The 19,603-nt window shown below is 44.1% G+C and overlaps 1 protein-coding gene across 2 annotated transcripts in view; it reads left to right on the top strand.

Annotated features, from left to right (window-relative positions):
* CNTNAP1 (contactin associated protein 1) overlaps positions 1 to 19,603 on the top strand; it is a 668,106-nt gene that overhangs the window by 196,784 nt on the left and 451,719 nt on the right. The window lies entirely within an intron of this gene.

Raw genomic sequence — 19,603 nt, 5'->3', positions numbered from 1 at the left:
CCGAATGTTTCCTTAAAAAGTTATGGAGAATACAGCACGCCATGATGATATGATTACGTTTATACTCCGCTATATGGATAGGTGTCAGAAATAGGCGGAACCGGCTGGCCAGGATTCCAAATGTGTTCTCCACCACTCTTCGGGCTCTGGCAAGCCAGTAATTAAAAACCCTCTGTTCCGGGGTGAGGGTCCTCATTGGGAATGGCCGCATCAGGTGGTCCCCCAGCGCAAACGCTTCATCTGCAACAAACACGAATGGGAGTCCTTCCACATTGTCCTCTGGAGCTGGCAAGTCCAAGCTGCCATTCTGGAGACGCCTGTAAAACTCCGTCTGGGCGATGACTTCACCATCGGACATCCGGCCATTCTTCCCCACGTCCACATACAGGAAGTCGTAATTAGCCGGCACCACCGCCAACATCACTATACTATTGAACCCCTTATAGTTGAAATAGTATGACCCCGAGTTGGGTGGTGGGATGATGTGGACATGTTTCCCATCAATTGCCCCACCGCAGTTAGTAAAGTCCCACCGCTGGGCAAAGTGGGAGGCCACAGTCTGCCATTCCTGTGGCGTGGAAGGAAACTGTTGAGGAAAAAACAATAAACATTACTATTTTTGATCAGAAACATGGCAAGCAGATTAGACACAAACATTATGGGTTAACCTCCAGATAGCATTTATTAAGGGGAATTTAACAACGCCAAAGTATAAGGTACACCTATCATATTCCCCCCCCCCTCTCATGGGTCATTTCTAACATTATGGGGTGTGTGGAAATCTTGGACAGGTAACCCTCTTCACTTCATTGAGAGATGAATGCCTAAATAATGGGTATTACTTGGAACAGTCCCTCCTTAGTTACACTATTGGCAGCCCACTGGACAGGTAAGAAGTGTCATAATACAAAGATATAAATACACACTGTACACATTTGAGGACATTTGGACATTCTGCTATTACCTATCAAGATAATAATAGAATCCAAAAACTTTAAACAGTACCATTTGAAAGTATACAGGCAGGCCCTTGCACTACATGCTTTGGGGAATTCATCCATAAATCTGAGCAGAAAAGAGATGGGTATAGTGTGTATGGGTTTGGCAAAGTCAGCAGATAGATGATTGAGGATAGAGAATTGGGATCAGCTGACGTAGCAGTTGGGGGAGGGAGAGCTACTAAAAATGATTTGGGGACACCACCAAAAAAAAGCCTCTGGCACTCTGCCTGAATTTAAAGCAAAAATAACATTTCAAAACATTTTAGGGGGTGTTTGGGGTAAAGCACTACTATGGAGCAGAAACAATACATTGTTAAGTGACTACATGAGGTGAATATAGGGCCAGGAGACACCATGCTGGGGAGGTTATTGAAGGGCAAATATGTATGAAGAACCTAAAATAATAATTACATAAAAATCCTGCATGCATGAGGACAAAGGGGACATTCACAGCATATTACAATCATGGTAATTAGGGAATGAGGAAAGAAATACAATATATTAGCAAACATTCAATACAATAAAATGTGATAGAAAAGGATAAAAATCTTACCTTCATATACTCCTTCTGCAGGACCTGGATGATGGCAGAACAGGTCTCTGGGATAATGATCCCCAGAGCCTGGGGGGAGATGCCTGTCGAGAACTTCAAGTCCTGCAGGCTTCTCCCTGTCGCCAAGTACCGCAGGGTAGCGACCAACCTCTGCTCCGGAGTGATGGCTTGCCTCATGCAGGTATCCTGCCTGCTGATATAGGGGGTCAGTGAAGCCAACAGACGGTGAAACACGGGGTCCGTCATCCTGAGAAAGTTCCTGAAATCATCAGGATTATTCCCACGGATCTCACGGAGCAAAGGCATATGAGAGAACTGGTCACGCTAAAGCAACCAATTCTTGGTCCATGAACTCCTCCCCACCCTGTTCATGGACTGGACTTGTGTCAAGGTCAGGACTCCAACACCAAGCCCCCGCACAGCATGAACTCTACGAGGAGTACGCATACGCAACATGGCTAGAAAACGGTCGGCTGCTCAGAACGAAGTAACAGAACGCACTGAAGAACAGCAAGGCCTGTGAAGAGCGACCTGAAAAACAGTAACGAACGAACAAGAATACAATGACTAATTAAAGTCACGCGGAACTTGCTGCACGCACTGAAGAGCAGATACAAACCCACAAGCACAAACTGAACGGCAGAAAACGATCTGAAAGCCACGAGTCTGAAAAAGCGCGAATCGTCTCTCACCAAACTTTTACTAACACGAGATTAGCAAAAGGAGTCCAAAGGGTGCCGCGCTTGGTTCTGAACCGGCCTTTTCTAGTCTCATCGTACGTGCTTGACGTCACCGCGTTGTTGGCGATCGGAAATTCCGACAACTTTGTGCGACCGTGTGTACGCAAAACAAGTTTGAGCCAACATCCGTCGGAAAAAATCCTAGGATTTTGTTGTCGGAATGTACGAACAAAGTCCGACCGTGTGTACGGGGCATTATTATATGACCAAAACGATCGGTCACTACATATGTGCACCATTACATTTTGCAGGACCCGCCCTCGGCCTCAGTGGAGCTCCAGGTTTTTAAACCTCTTTACGCCCCCTTTTTTGGGCCTTTCTTCATTGTTTGAAGAAAATACCACCTATCTACATCCATACGTAAAAAATTCTTTACTGTTACGCATGAAGTAACAGCACTGATAATCTGATAATGAACTCCCATCTACCGTAATCAGGAATACGCTGGATAGACAGACAATGTCAGTGCCTTTGTTTTTAACTGTTCTGGAATGCCAACAGTGTTAACGTAAGTGAGAATAAAATGAAAAGTATGGCATGTATATGTTTCTATGGTTATGTATACCTATATGCTTACCATCTCTTGTCAATACATGGTTTTTTATATAGAATTTTCTGTAAACCTATATCCACCCCTGAGGAAGAAGGCTAAGTAACTCCGAAACGCGTCGGGTGCAAGAATATTGCTATCAACATTACATCTGTGTATAAGTACATGATTCGCATTCCTTACAACTATTGTTATATTTTTGCTTGATGTTTTTATTATGTTTTCAAATCGATAAATTATTGTCTTTACTATATATACTCCTTCTACGCTCTTTTACACGTGCCTTTAAAATCCACCATTAGGGGAACTTCTTTGTTTTGGTATATTTAATTTAGGATGTGGCACAACCTTGCAGTTAACTGCGGATCTACAACTTTTGCTTGTAAAAAACCCCCTCCAACATCTTACCAGAGGCTTGGGACTGCTTGGCTGGAGGAAGCCTGCAGCTTCTGCTGGCACAGAGCGAGATATGGGAAGCATGAACCAGGTATGCTCTTTACAGCCATCTGTGGCAAATTTTAGGCATGACAACATTTACTTTAAAGGAGAAAAGCCATTAAAAATTTGTTAATTCCTTAGGAATCTCCACTTACATTATCCTGCCACAGGATTCTGTGGTAAAACCAAACAGACCCACCAATCTTCACCCCTCACAGTGGGCTCCGTTTAAAAACCTTCAAGGACCGGGGTCCCTTTTTATCGGGGTTCCACTCCCTTGGACCCATATAGCACCCTGCCAGGAAGCTTTATGGCTGAAAAAAACCAAAGCACTGAATCCCAGGGTCCAGCTCTCAAAAAAGTGAAGCGTTACAGGCTAAACCTCGTTACTTCCACCACAAGGCCAGGGTACAATTCAATTTGGCCTGAAAAGAAACTTTGAATGGATCCGGCTGCATAGCTTGCCCCAGCAAAGATTACTCCAGTGGAGCTCAGCATAGCACATCTTTACTCGTGACCAACACCTAAAGACACTGGCGAAAAACTGAGGTACTCCCAGTAATGGGAGGGCTTATATAGGGAGTGAACTTCCTGTCTTAGGGTGTCCCAGTGTCCATCACCTAAAGGTGGTCTATATAACCCACATAGTAACTACTATGGCTCTGTGTCCCGTGATGTACGATAAAGAAATACATGTTGCCTGGCTGTGCAGGAGTAGGGGATCCAGTCACCAGCAGTTCCTGCAAGACTAGTACTAGTGCTACACTAAAACAAATAAGAGGTTATTCAGTATTTCTCTGCTACACATACTCCTTTAGCTTTCTGGCTTATTGTTGCAGCATGACTGCATGACTGCTCTGACCCTCAGATCTAAGGCCCCTGTCCTCCACAGACAATCTGCTCAAACTCTGGTACACACATGCATCTCTCACTCCTCATTTGCAGCTATAAGGACTCCTGGGGAGGGTGGAGCCCTAAACACTAGTCAGCATCCATACCATAACGGCTCTACACTACTGCACACTTAGTGGGTGCTGGTCATGACCATAAAATGGACCCAGGGTCCGAAACTTAATTGCACACAACACACTACAAAGCTTCCAGGCTTCAGGACCAGAGGTGGCTCTCTAATTAGGCAAATTAGGCAGTCGCCTGTGGCCTCACGCTCACAGGGGCCTTACCTCATTTAGATAAATGGTGCTGCTGAAATAAGCATCCACCATTTTGCCATTTAAAGACATATGGTGGTAGCTTGATGAAGGAGCGCAACTACCAGAATATCGTAGCCCGTACGCTCAGGACGTCACAGCTGTGCGCTTGCCCTCCATCTGCGTTCCAAGCCTCATCTGGATTTCCATCATCACCGCGGCCGGCTTTAGCGGTATACCAGGAGCTACACGCAGACCTGCCAGCACCACTGTGACCCACTGGATGAACTGCCCAATGATGGATCATTCCTCTGGCTTCCTAGATGCTTTTTTTACACTACCAAAATGTGAGTTGTTTGCATATTGTTTTTAAAAATAAAAAACGGCCTTTTATACTACACCCAGAGGCGCCTCCCTTCCTTGTGTTTTTTCTATAGATTCTGGAGCTTGGTTTCAGTTCCCTGGAAGGCAGCCCTGTTGGTGGACTATACATTTATCCCTTTTCATATAGACTTGTCACATGGACCCTTAATGGACTATTCATGCTGATTTTTCCTTTATACATTGTACATGTATTTTTTAAAATTGTATGCTGCTTACTGTGATGTTGCTAGATATTTTCCAGTGTTTTTGCGCCTTTTCCTTGTACTCTCTACACTGCTACACTGCAAATGCCTGTCAATGTGTGCAAAGAGCAGGCATAGGAGGGTGCACACTGAGAACACATCCCCTTTTCTGTATGGGTACTTGCTGGGGAGTGAGGTCAGTAGGAGAAGCTGCCTTTGTTTCTGGGTGGGTGCCAGTACTAAGAAAAGGAGGTTTGAATTTTAAGTAGACAGAGGGTAGTGTGGGGGGGCAACTCAGCCCCAGAGGTCCCCTCTCCAAGCCCCCCCCCCATTCCAGTGGCGTAGCGTGGGTTTCCAGTGCCCATGACAAGGCAAGTATTGCACGTGAACCATTAGCACTCCTTGAGTTCCTTACACCAGAATATACAGCGGGTATAAAAAAGAAGCACCCTCTTTAAAATAGTTGTTGCTTTGTAGCCTGAAATGAAGACAGACAACGTTTTTATTTTATACAGCTGTATTTATTCAGTGCAACTTATAACATCCAAGTGAAAGATATAACACCAACATGTTAAAAAATAAAAAACAGCATGACTGAATTAGAAAAAGGATCATCCCCTCCTAAAAATTACTTAAACTCAGTCAGGTGTAGCTAATCACCTTCTCAATGGCAAAAAAAGCCATTTTACTTTTAAATGTGATCAGCTGTGGTCTGTTTGATTAGCTCAGCATGAAAAGAGCTTTCCTGGAGCATTTCGGTCCCTGGTAGTGCAACTGAAGCAAACAACCAACTATGGGTTGCAAGGCACTGTCAAAAGATCTCTGGAATAAAGTTGTGAACAGGCACAAGTCAGGAGATGGATACAAAAAAAATCAAATGCTTTTATCAATGCATAGAAACACCGTAAAGTCTATTATTAAGAAGTGGAAGGTATTTGGAACAATGCAGACACTCCCTGGATCAGGTCATAGTTGCATAGCTACATAGTAGGTGAGGTTGAAAAAAGACACTAGTCCATCAAGTCCAACCTATGTATGTGATTATGTCGTCACCCCAAACTGGATGAAAGAGCCAGGAGGAAACTGGCCAGAAAGGCTACCAAGAGGCCTACAGCAACTCGGAAGCAGTTGCAGGAATTTAGAGTGGTCATTGTGTGCATGTGACAACAATATCACAAATTCTCCACAAATGTGGCTTGTATGGGAGCGTTACAAGAAAAAAACACTCAAGAAAGGCCACAAGCAGTCACAATTGAGCTTTGCAAAAACACACCTTGAAGATTCTGAGGGCACATGGAAGAAGGTGTTAGGGCTATATGAGACTAAAATGTAATTATTTCTCCTCAGCACCAAATGATATCTTTGATGGACCCCCTCGGTCTCTTCCCGAAGGCCTCTGGTGATCAGTAGTCAGAAGCAATGTTCCTCCTGTTGGCGGGAGGACAATCGTGCAGCATAGCATCAGTATCTCAGTAGGGGAAGAGAAGAATAAAAGGCAATCTCTCATTCTCCATATTGCTGTAACGCAGCATGTGGCTACATATACAGTGTTTAGCATAAATGAGCACACCCCTTTTGAAAAGTAAGATTTTAATCAATATCTCAATGGACACAAGAACAATAGTGCATGATACTAAGCTAAGCAGGGCAATAACTTCTCTGCAGGATGTGGAAACTCTGCAAGAAGATCTGAACAAATTAATGGCATGGGCAACTACATGGCAAATGAGGTTTAGTGTAGAAAAATGTAAAATAATGCATTTGGGTGGCAAAAATATTAATGCAATCTACTCACTAGGGGGAGATCCTCTGGGGGAATCTAGGATGGAAAAGGACCTGGTGGCCCTAGTAGATGACAGGCTCAGCAATGGCATGCAATGCGAAACTGCTGCAAGCAAAGCAAACAGAATATTGGCATGCATTAAAAAGGGGATTAACTCCAGAGATAAAACGATAATTCTCCCACTCTACAAGACTCTGGTCCGGCCGCACCTGGAGTATGCTGTCCAGTTCTGGGCACCAGTCCTCAGGAAGGATGTGCTGGAACTGGAGAGAGTCCAGAGAAGAGCAACACAACTAATAAAGGGACTGGAGGAACTTAGTTAAGAGGAAAGGTTACGAGCACTGAACTTATTCCCTCTGGAGAAGAGACGCTTGAGAGCGGATATAATTTCAATGTACAAATATCGTACTGGTGACCCCACAATAGGGATAAAGCTTTTCCGCGAAAGGGAATTTAATAAGACATGCAGCCATTCACTAAATTTAGAAGAAAAGTGGTTTAACCTTAAACTGCGTAGAGGGTTCTTTACTGTAAGAGCAGTTAGGATGTGGAATTCTCTTCCACAGGCAGTGGTTTCAGCGGGGAGCATTGATAATTTAAAAAAACTATTAGATAAGCACCTGAACGACCACAGCATACAGGGATATACAATGTAATACTGACATAAAATCACACACATAGGTTGAACTTGATGGACTTGTGTCTTTTTTCAACCTCCCTTACTATGTAACTATTGATGTAACAATTTCCAAAATTTTGACAAAACTGAGTTTGATAGAACATTTGTTTAGCTCATTACATGAAAGTAAGGTTAATAATATACTTTAGATGACAAAATCTTCAGTTTTACTCAAATTAGTAGATGCAAAAATTAACACACCCCACAACAAAAACTACACATCTAGTATTTTGTATGACCTCCATGATTTGTCAGGACAGCATCAAGTCTTCTAGGCATTGAATAAACATGTTGGCGACATACTGTAACATCTACCTTTCTCCATTCTTCAAGAAGGACCTCTTTTAGTGCCTGGATGCTGGATGGACAGTGATGCTCAACTTGTCTCTTCAGAATTCCCCATAGGCGTTCGATTGCATTCAGATCAGGAGACATACAGTACTTGACCACTGAATCACTTTCACCCTGTTCTTCAGAAATGCAACAGTGGCCTTATATGTGCGTTTTGGATCATTGTCATGTTGGAAAAGTGCTTGATGACCAAGCGCACAGAGTGATGGTAGCATCTTCTCTTTCAATAAAGAGCAGTACATTTGTGAATCCATGATAACATCAATGAAAGGCAGCTCCCCGACACCAGCAATACTCATGCAGCCCCACAGAAGGACACTGCCACTACCATGTTTTACTGTAGGCACCATGCATTTTTCTTTGTACTCCTCACCTTTGCAACACCATACAGTTTTGAAGCCATCAGTTCCAAAAACATTTATCTTGGTCTCATCACTCCAGAGTACAGAGTCCCAGTAGTCTTCTTCTTTCTCAGCATGGACCCTGGCAAATTCTAAATGGACTTTTTTGTGTATGGGCTTTAGGAGAGGCTTCCTTCCTGTACAACACCCATGCATGCCATTCCTCTGCAGTGTATGCCGTATTGTGTCACCAGAAACAAACACTCAAGTTTGGTTTCTACTTCAGTAAACTTGCATGGCGATTTTCTTCAACCCTTTTCATCAGAAGATGCTCCTGTCAAGGTGTTAACTTCCATGTTAGCCTTGACGTCTCTGTGAGATGGTTGCAGTTTCATCTTTGTTAAATTTTTGTATCACTTTTGCTACAGTATTCTGACTAATAAGTTAAGCTTTGCTGATCTTCTTGTAGCCTTCACCCTTCTTGTGTAAAGAAATCATCTTTTTTTTCAGGCCTTGTGACATTTCTCTTCCATGTAGTGCCATTGCTGACTGCATGAAATGGGAAGGGTTTTTTTTGTTAAGTAACTCCCTTTTATAATCAACTGACTGCTGGAAACCTGTTTAATCAAATAATTATGCCCTGTACACACGATCGGACATTCCGACAACAAAATCCATGGATTTTTTTCAGACGGATGTTGGCTCAAACTTGTCTTGTGTGAAACAGTCACGCAAATCTTGTTGGAAATTTTGAATGTCAAGAACGCGGTGACGACACGTACGATGAGCCGAGAAAAACTAAGTTCAATAGCCAGTGTGGCTCTTCTGCTTGATTCCGAGCATGCCTGGAACTTTGTGCATCAGAATTGTGTACACACGATCGGAATTTACCACAACGAATTTTATTATCGGAAAATTTGAGATCTAGATCTCAAATTTTGTGAGACGGAAATTCCGATGGAAAATGTCCGATGGAGCCTACACACGGTAGGAATTTCCGACAGGCTCCCATCGAACATTTTCCGTCGTGTGTATGGGGCATTAGACTCACCTGTATTTGAATTCCTGTTAGTTAGGATTTTGTTGTCTAAAATTTAGCTGTGCTCCTAAGAATTTCATTGGGGTTTATTTATTTTTGCAACGTGGTCTTGAATGAATTTGTTAAGAAAAATACTTTTTTGTGTGTGCAAATTAACAAATCTTGGTTGCAATCAATGGCCGCATTAGTGGAAGTATTTTGCAGTATAGTGTCCCATAGAAAATGTTGATTCTGAAAGGAAAGGAAAGGTTTTCTGACAAATCTGTTGGGGTGTACTCATTTATGGTGAACATTGTATATATTGTGACAGAGAGAGGCCCTGTCACTGTGAGAATATAGAAAAATGCAACACAGAATTCACATTAATGTCCGATGGAGCCTACACACAGTCTGATTTTCCGACAGGAAATGTTTGATGTGAGCTTGTTGCCGGAAATTCCGACCGTGTGTAGGCTCCATCCGACATTTTCCGTCAGGATATCCGACAAACAAAATTTGAGATCTGGATCTCAAATTTTCCGACAACAAAATCCGTTGTCGTAAATTCCGATCTTGTGTACACAATTCCGACACACAAAGTTCCACGCATGCTCAGAATCAAGCAGAAGAGCCGCACTGGCTATTGAACTTCATTTTTCTCAGATCGTTGTACGTGTTGTACGTCACCGCATACTTGACATTTGAAATTTCCGACAAGATTTGTGTGACTGTGTGTATGCAAGACAAGTTTGAGCCAACATCCATCGAAAAAAAACCCCATGGATTTTGTTGTTGGAATGGGCGATCGTGTGTACGCTGCATAAGGGTTGATGCAAGGTTCAGGACCAGGGCCGGGACAAGGGGTGGGCAGGAGGGGAGGCTGTCCTGGGTACTGTGGTATCATGTGAGCTGCGGGGGGCACCACAAGGAGATTGGGGGGAGGGGATTTGTGTTGGAAGGGGGAATTTGGAGGATTGCAAGGGGTAAGTATTCTAGGAGGGGGAATTTGGGGAGGGGGAGTGCTAGGAATGGTGATTTAGGGGGATTTGTATAGAGGGGAGAAGATTTGTACTAGGAGGGGGGATTTGGGGGGAATTTGTGCTGGGAGGGGGAGATTTGAAGTGGAGTGAGAGAATGTGTACTAGGAGGGGACATGTTAGGAGTAGAGGATTTGTGCTAGGAAGTGTGAATTATTTTGTTGGTGGGGCATTTGAGCTGGGGGGTTGGGGATGGGGGGGGCAAAAATGTGTGCTGAGAGGGGGGATTTCAGCAGGGGGGTGGATTTGTACTGAGAGGAGGGGGAATTTATGCTTAGATTAGCACTCTGTTTTTGTGGGGGGGATTTTTGCTGACACATAATGCTCATACATCTTGGGGAGGGGAGCGCAGTTTAGAATGTTTGCCTTGGGCTCTAGATAACCTTGTCCAGGCACTGTTCAGAGCTATCAGTTCTCCGGATTCTGTAGTTTTGGATTGGAACTTTCAATCCTGTGTTCAGGTTATGCCTGCAATCAGTCTGAGTGCACAGGTGTGCAGGGTTGTTATATACTCAGGTCTGTGGATAGCTCAGGGATTCCAGTTGAAGACTGCTCCCAGTGTGGGAGACTGGAGGTCTCACAGAGGGGTCAGAGGGCCCCAGCTAGAAGCCAAGAGACAGAGGGTCTCACCGATGGGTCAGAGGGCCCCAGCGAGAAGGCAAGAGACTGGGTCTCACCAAAGGGTCAGACGTGCCGCAGCAAACAGCCAGGAGACAGGAGGTCTCGCTCCAGGAGTCAGGTGGGCTCCTATAGGGGTGTCAGAAAAACCCCAATCCAGAAGCCCAGATTGTGCTGTGCAGGGTGCTTCGACTAAAAGCTAAGAGTGCCAAAGTGATCCATGAGAGCTGAACAACACAGTCAGAGGGACTGGTAAGAAAAGCAGCGGTGCTGCCAACAAGAGAGCCAAGTGGCTCAGCATTCTCATTGTTTGAATCTTGGGTGCACCTGAAATTTCCATTTATTTAACAGCTTGCCGCCCGCCGGCTGTCATATGACAGCCAGGCGGCGCAGCTCTCATTCTAGGAGGGCATCATATGACGCCCTCGCCATCCCTACCCACCAGGGGGCGCGCGCGCGCCCCGCCGTGTCACTGGCCACCCGATGCGCGTGTCCAGCGGCCGCGATGTCCGCCGGGCACACGCGATTACCCGGTAACACGGCAGGAAGTGGATCTGTGTGTGTAAACAGATCCACGTCCTGTCAGAGAGGAGAGGAGACCGATCTGTGTTCTCAGTACAGAGCAACACAGATCGGTCTCCTCCCCGTGTGAGTCCCCTCCCCCTTCAGTTAGAAACATTCCCTAGGAACACAGTTAACCCCTCGATCACCTCCTAGTGTTAACCCCTTCCCTGCCAGTCACATTTATACAGTAATCAGTGCATTTTTATAGCACGGATCGCTGTATAAATGTGAATGGTCCCAAAAATGTGTCAAACGTGTCCGATGTGTCCGCCGCAATATCGCAGTCACAATAAAAATCGCAGATCGCCGCCATGACTAGTAAAAAAAAAATAATAATAAAAATGCTATAAATCTATCCCCTATTTTGTAGACGCTATAACTTTTGCGAAAACCAATCAATATACGCTTTTTGCGATTGTTTTTACCAAAAATATGTAGAAGAATAAGTATCGGCCTAAACTGAGGAAAAAATTTGTTTAAAAAAAAAAAAATTGATATTTATTATAACAAAAAGTAAAAAATATTGTGTTTTTTTCAAACTTGTCCCTCTTCTTTTGTTTATAGCGCAAAAAATAAAAAACGCAGATGTGATCAAATACCACCAAAATAATGCTCTATTTGTGGGGAAAAAATAATAAAAATTTCATTTGGGTATAGTGTTGCATGACCGCGCAATTGTCATTCAAAGTGTGACAGCGCTGAAAGCTGAAAAATGGCCTACACACACACACACACACACACACACACACACACATACACACATACACAGTATCTCACCAAAGTGAGTACACCCATCACATTTTTGTAAATGTTCTATCTTTTCATGTGACAACACTGAAGAAATGACACTTTGCTACAATGTAATGTTTATTGTTTTTTCCTCAACAGTTTCCTTCCACGCCACAGGAATGGCAGACTGTGGCCTCCCACTTTGCCCAGCGGTGGGACTTTACTAACTGCGGAGGGGCAATTGATGGGAAACATGTCCACATCATCCCACCACCCAACTCGGGGTCATACTTTTTCAACTATAAGGGGTTCAATAGTATAGTGATGTTGGCGGTGGTGTCGGCTAATTACGACTTCTTGTATGTGGACGTGGGGAAGAATGGCCGGATGTCCGATGGTGAAGTCATCGCCCAGACGGAGTTCTACAGGCGTCTCCAGAATGGCAGCTTGGACTTGCCAGCTCCAGAGGACAATGTGGAAGGACTCCCATTTGTGTTCGTTGCTGATGAAGCTTTTGCGCTGGGGGACCATCTTATGCGGCCATTCCCTATGAGGACCCTCACCCCGGAACAGAGGGTTTTTAACTACTGGCTGGCCAGAGCCCGAAGAGTGGTGAACACATTTGGAATCCTGGCCAGCCGGTTCTGCCTATTTCTGACACCTATCCATATGGCGGAGTATAAACTTAATCATATCATCATGGCGTGCTGTATTCTCCATAACTTTTTAAGGAAACATTCGACCAACTATGCTGGCTCTGTTGGGCCTGAGGCCGGAGTGATACCTGAAACAACACTGACGGCGCTTGAAAGCGGCCGTCCTGGCTTGCCCTCCCTGAGTGCCTGTGATGTCCTCCCTGAGTGCCCGTGATGTCCGGTTACGCTACCTGGAGTTCTTTGCGGGTAGGGGGGCCATCAATATGCCAGCAAATATGTGAAGCCTTTTTATAATAAAAAACAAAAAGAAATTCTTTGTGGACATTTACTGCTTGTGTTTGTTTTAGCTGACCCTGACAGAAATGTGTTGAGTGCAGAAAATGGCGTGATTGTGTAACCTTATACAAAGCACTGTTGGCTGTTATTTACTAAATGCAAAAACACATTTCATTGCAACTGCACTGAACCTGCACTTGTAGTGCAAAGTGGATTTGCCCTTAGGAAATAACCCGCATTTTCCCTGAAAACAGCAATTACATCACCCCAAAAGTGTTGTAGTGTTGAGACAATAATCCACACATTCTTGATGAACCAACTTTTTTATACCTGCACAATCACATGTGCATTTACCAAAGGTTTTTAAAACAAACCAACATGTTTGTTGTATAACAATTTTTTGGGTGGCATTATCAAAAATAGAAATGTCCATTTACGATAAAACAGGCCTGTGTAAAACCAACAAGAAAGACAAAAAACTTGAACTTACAAAGTTCACATTAGGTAAAACCTGAAGGCAATATCAGACATCAGTATTTAGGAACTGTGTTTGATATTGCGTTCAGATGGGGGGAAATCACCCCTGGAAAAGCCAAATTTGGAAGATGCACAGCAATTTACGAATGTCAACATGTGCTAGCTGCCGTCACGGGGGATCAAGGGACGTGTTTTGGGGGAGCAAGCCCTTCCTCACTACTACTTTATAATTGAGGAAGGGGTTGCACCCCCAAAACGCGTCCATTGATCTCCCGTGATGGCAGATAGCACATGTTGGCACACTTTGTGCATCCTCCAAATATGGCTTTTCAAAACATTTCAAAAAGATTTAAAACATTGGACCACAATCAAAAAAGTGATTTGGTGGGGTTTTAAATTCGCCCCAAAACATCAATGATGTTATTATTTCTTTTAATCACATCATTGATTTTTGTCTTTAGGTTCTCCAATTCCAAATTACACCCATGGTCTCCCCGATCAGCATCTGGGCACTTTCGGATGTGAAAGGATCTCAATCACCTAAAAAGAGAGAAACCAAACAAAAACAGGTATCAAAAATCTGCCAGCATCCATCTCTTACCTGAGCCTGTGGTCACAGACACTCACCTGTTGTGGTGGCAAGTTCTACCACATCTTCTTCCTCCTCCTGCTCCACTTGGGTTGGGGGTATTTCACCTTCTTCCCGAGGTGGGGGGTCTCTGTTCTCCTCGGATGAGGGGTGTCCTCCGAGTCTTCTCTCCCTATGTAAAACAAAAATGGTATAATTAGCACACAGTGATTTGATGGCAGAACTGTAAATAGGAAACATTGCTTGGAAGTGGGGTACAATTGTCTATTTTAGCAGAGTTCCAAGATGTCGCTTTTTTATTGTCCTTTGCCAACCTGCAATACTTTACCTGTTTAGTACAAGCTTCACAGATGAAGACCCCCCTATAGTATATACTGTAGCACCTGTGTGGCCCCCTAATAAAAATGGTGTTCCCATTGTGTGTCCCACACTAGTGCTCCAGTGTCCAGATGTGAAAACAGCTGCTCAGTGTCCTCTCCTTACACAGAATCTAGTTTGCATTTCATTCTAGTAACAAACCCATCTACACAACCAAATATTTTTTATCCAAGTAGGCCCTAAAAAATGTGGGCAAATGCATATGGCAGAAACAATGTTGTTTTAGAGGGTTAAAAAAAAATTTGTAGACGAACGAATAATGGGCCCATGAACATTAAAGTTGACAGTTTAAACTGTACAATTAAGATAAGCATATGGAGCAGCACGAACGTAATAAAGACAAAAATAATAGGAACACAGCACAACTACTTACTTTTTTGCAGCACTCTCCGGATCTTTCGGTACTGCTTGGGCTCTCTTAATTTTAGGTCCGACCACCGCTTCCTGAGCTGATCTTTCGATCGTCGTACCCCAAAGTTTCTGTGCAGACTTTTGATCACTTTAGCAATGATTTTGGCCTTTCTGATGTTGGGGTGGGGGTAAGGCCCATACTTGCCGTCATAGTCGGCCTTCTTCATGATGTCCAACATCTCCCCAAAGGACATATTTGTGACCTTAAATCGTCTCCTTCTGGATCGGGACGTTTACGGATCTGGGCTTTCCTCCTCCTCCTCCTCGTTGCTAGAATTAGCACGCACCTGCTCTAACTCCGCCATGTGCTCTTCACCCACTGCGCTGAACGAAAAGGGGCGGGGAATAGACTAGAAAGAACGTCAGGGGCGGGCGGAGTTACACGCATGCGCAGTGTGTATAAAGCGTAACATGCGTGCATATTACATACGATCTGTGAGCGGAGGAAGGAGCATTGGACGCACCGATCGTAAGAACGAAGGTAAGAGACAAACTTGTGCCTATACTGCTTCTATATTGAGGCCTATATTGTAACAAGATTAGGAGAAGTTTTGTCTGACATTAGGCTTTGTCTTGTGTTGTGTCTTGCAGTGAACATGGATATGCTAGTGAAAGACAATGACTTCATGTCAGTATTCATAGATATGTTAAGGGAGCTGCCATGTCTGTGGGAGATCAACCACCCACATTACAAGAACCAAACAAAGAGGAAGGCAGCACTGGAGCAATTGTGTGAAATTGTGAAGCAGGTGATCCCCACGGCAGACATCACATATTTGAAGATCTTAATTGGTGGCCTGAGGAGCACTTATCTAAGGGAGCGCAAGAAAGTCCTGGATTCACAGAGATCAGGAGCAGCAGTTGACATCTATGTCCCCAGGATGTGGTACTACGACAGGCTGCATTTTCTGGCAGGCCAGACTGAACCCAGGCCATCCCTCTCCAGTCTTCCTTCCACGCTTCCTTCCACCCCAGCTGAGGCTTCTGACGCCCAACCTGGGCCTTCCAGGCAACAACATGTGGAGGAGCCCAGATTGAGCCAGGTATAGCATTCCTCTAAATATTTCTGCTTGTCCAATCAATGATGTTAACTAGATGTTAGTTTGGAGCACTAATTTATGATTGTGATTGATGATGCAAAAACTAAAACCATGTCCCTTTTTCATACACAGGGAAGTCTCAGCCAGGAGGTGGCCGAGCCGGCTGGCTGATCTGCAGGTCCCTCCCCTGGAAAGAGAAAGTGGCAGGAGGAGGAGTGCCCTAGAGGAGGCTGCCAGAGGACTCTTTTGGAGGCCTACAGAGGTCCTGGGAGCACCACACATCGTGGAGGAGGACATTGCTGCCACCATTGCCTATAAAATACAGAGGATGGAGGAGGGCCAACAAGCCATGTGTGAGTCGCTCATATTGGAGGCTCTTAACAAAGGTATGAGGGGCCTAATTACAGCTCAGACACACCTTTGCGATGGTCCTCCTCCTCCTCCTGCAGGTCCTCCTCCTCCTCCTGCAGGTCCTCCTCCTCCTCCTGCAGGTCCTCCTCCTCCTCCTCCTTCTCATCCAGGTCCTCCCAGTCCTCCTCCTCCTCCAGGTCCTACTCCTCCTCCTGCCACATCTCCAACAGCACAGCCACAGCCCGGAAGGAAGCGTGGAAGGAAGACCAGAAAGTGAGGACCCTGGATCCAGTCTGGTCGGCCAAAAGATGCAGCCTCTTGTGGTACCACAGCCTGGGGACACAGATGTCATCTGCTGCTTTTCAGATCTCTGCGACTTCTGGACCAGACTGCCCTCCCTTACATATGGACTCCTCAGGCCACCAATTTTGATGTTCAAGAATTGATGTCTGCCGTGGGGGTCCCAGGCTTCGCTAATTTCTCCTGTTGATCCAGTGTTGCCTCCCTCTTTGTTTGGTTCTGATCCCTTAATAAAGGATTTTTGTTTTGAATTATACTCTCCTATGTGTTTTACTTCAAAAAGGACAGTTTTTTTGGGGAGGATTCAGGTACATTTCAAATATACAATGTGAAATTAACAAGGGATACCAACACCAAACAATCTCCTTAAGATTAAATAATAAAAGATATCAATGGTGTTGGGGTAACTTGACACACAAAACACACACAAAAATATTCTGGAGTAAAAATAAAAATAACATTGAACAAAGATCAGCCTTGGAAAAAATACAAACATTAAATCTAAAAAAAAAAAGGCTTAAAATCCCAAAAAAATTTAAATAAAAAAAAAAAATTCTGTCAGATGTGACAACTAATAACAATATATTCAGGGAATCCCAATAAAAAAACAAAAATAAAACTTTGTGAGAAGTGTGTGTGAATATGAGCAGCAAAACTACTTAATTCTTGTCACACTATAAAGAAGAAGAGAGTGCGCTGTATTAAACCATTTTGACATTGCAGCGTGACGAAAGTGCTGTATCCATTGCGAACGCTAAGTTTACCAGAACGAGCTGTTCCGTGCCGGAATTTCTTCTGAGCATGCGTGGCACTTTGTGCGTCGGAACAGGCCACACACGGTCAGAATTGACGCGATCGGATTTTGTTGTCGGAAAATTTTATCTCCTGCTCTCCAACTTTGTGTGTTGGAAAATCCGATGGAAAATGTCCGATGGAGCCCACACACGGTCGGAATTTCCGACAACACGCTCCGCTCGGACATTTTCCATCGGAAAATCCGACCGTGTGTACGGGGCATTAGAATAAACAAAATTAGATGAGATATTAATAGCAAGAATAAACCATACCTGATAATGGCTCAGTAGATGGTTCAAGGGGGTACGTAATAGATAACTGGTATTGGCTCAATGGGTATGTCTTGGATAGCTGGGGGTAGTAGCGAAAAAAAGGGGTATGAAGGTACAGTTAATTGGATGAGCAAACTCTCCAACTATATATTATTTACAGCTGAAACATTAAAATGTGTCAGTATCTAGAAAACTAGTAAAGTTTTAATGAAACTGGACTGTCATGAATTACCTAATGTCATATATAGTGTAGAAAATTAAGATGGTTTGTAATATAATTGGCTATTTGAGCCAGTCAGAGCAGACCATAGAAAGAGATCTAGATAGAGGAAGAAGTTTTTTTGAAAAACTAAATAAATGTGACATAAATTCTTTAAATCAAATTGAGCCATTCAGAAATAAATAGTACCATATCACATGGCAGATCTAGATGCAGGGGGTGATTATTAAAATATAGTCAGTGTAACCTAGGTTGAGATAATAGTAATGAGAAAATAAAGTATTACTCGGTGTTGAAAAGTAAGTAATACTTTATTTTCTCATGCCTATTATCTCAACCTAGGTTATACTGACTATACTTTAATAATCAAACCTCTTCCATCTGAAAGAGAGACCCTGAGAGACCGGGAACCCCCATACCACCGTCCGGCGACTCGGATCCTGGATGCGACTCCCCGTCAGGACTCTTCCAGCTGGATACCCTTGGGATCGGTGTATCCCTCAAGCCTGTATGACACTCCACTATAAGGTGACAGTGTCCACCTTTTCCGGTAAGGATATCCATTTCTACCGATTACAGTGTCCATTGTGTAATTAGAAGACCCACGTGCAGAGTGTCTCTACATACAGAGTCCTTCTCGGTATCCACTTTACGTGGACGCACGACACCACTTATGCCCATGAACCCTCATGTGTGTTTGGGACTAACAGATGATTCACTATACACCTATGGACTTTTTTTATGATTTGGTTACACATTTGATCTTTACTTCATGGGTGTAGTTTTTCTCTTTAACACTCCCTCATAGATATAAATCATTAATTTATACGCACCTTTTGAGCGCTGCATGTTTTTTATCCCATTTTCTTGTACATTGTTCACCACTGTGTTACATGCCAGCAGCTACTTTTTTCATTATTTCTTGTGTAATAGCGCAATTATTGTTTGGTATCATTTATTTATTGACAAGAAATCTGTTGAACAATGCTATACCTGGCTCCAGCTGGGCTCCTCCACTTCTTCCTGGCTGGAAGTCCCAGGTTGGACATCGGAAGCCTCAGCTGGGGTGGAAGATAGGGTGGAAGGAAGAGTGGAAGGTAGGGTGGAAGGTAGGGTTGAGAGGGATTCCCTGACTTCAGTCTGCTCTGACAGAAATCGCAGTCTCTCATAGTACCACAGCCTGGGGACATAAACGTCATCTGCTGCAGCTCCGGATCTTTGGGAATCCTGGACCTTCTTGCACTCCCTAAGATAAGTGCTCCTCAGGCCACTAATTTTGGCTTTTAAATAGGGGATGGTTGCCGTGGGGACCACTGGCTTCACCAACTCCAGCAGTTTCTCCAGCTCTGCCTGCCTCTTTTGTTTATGATTATACTGCAGGTGTTTCACCTGCCACAGACAGGGCAGCTCCCTGTATTTGTCTATGAACAGGGGGAGGAAGTTGTGGTCATTGAAGCCATTCATTTTATCTGCAATACACAAGACAAACCCTAATGTCAGGCTAAAGTCTCCTAATCTTGTCCCAATATAGGCCTCAATCTAGAAGCAGTATAGGGTCCAGTTTAAATGTTACCTTCATTATCAAGATCAGCGCCTCCGATACTCCTTTCTCCGCTCACAGATCGTACGTACTACGCGTGCGTGTTATGCTTTATATACACTGCGCATGCGTGAAACTCCGCCCGCCCCTGACGTTCTTTCTAGTCTATTCCCCGCCCCTTC

Source organism: Aquarana catesbeiana, linkage group LG12 (genome assembly GCF_042186555.1).
Source record: "Aquarana catesbeiana isolate 2022-GZ linkage group LG12, ASM4218655v1, whole genome shotgun sequence".
Classification (NCBI taxonomy): domain Eukaryota; kingdom Metazoa; phylum Chordata; class Amphibia; order Anura; family Ranidae; genus Aquarana; species Aquarana catesbeiana.
This window is presented reverse-complemented; position numbering and strand designations above follow the sequence as displayed.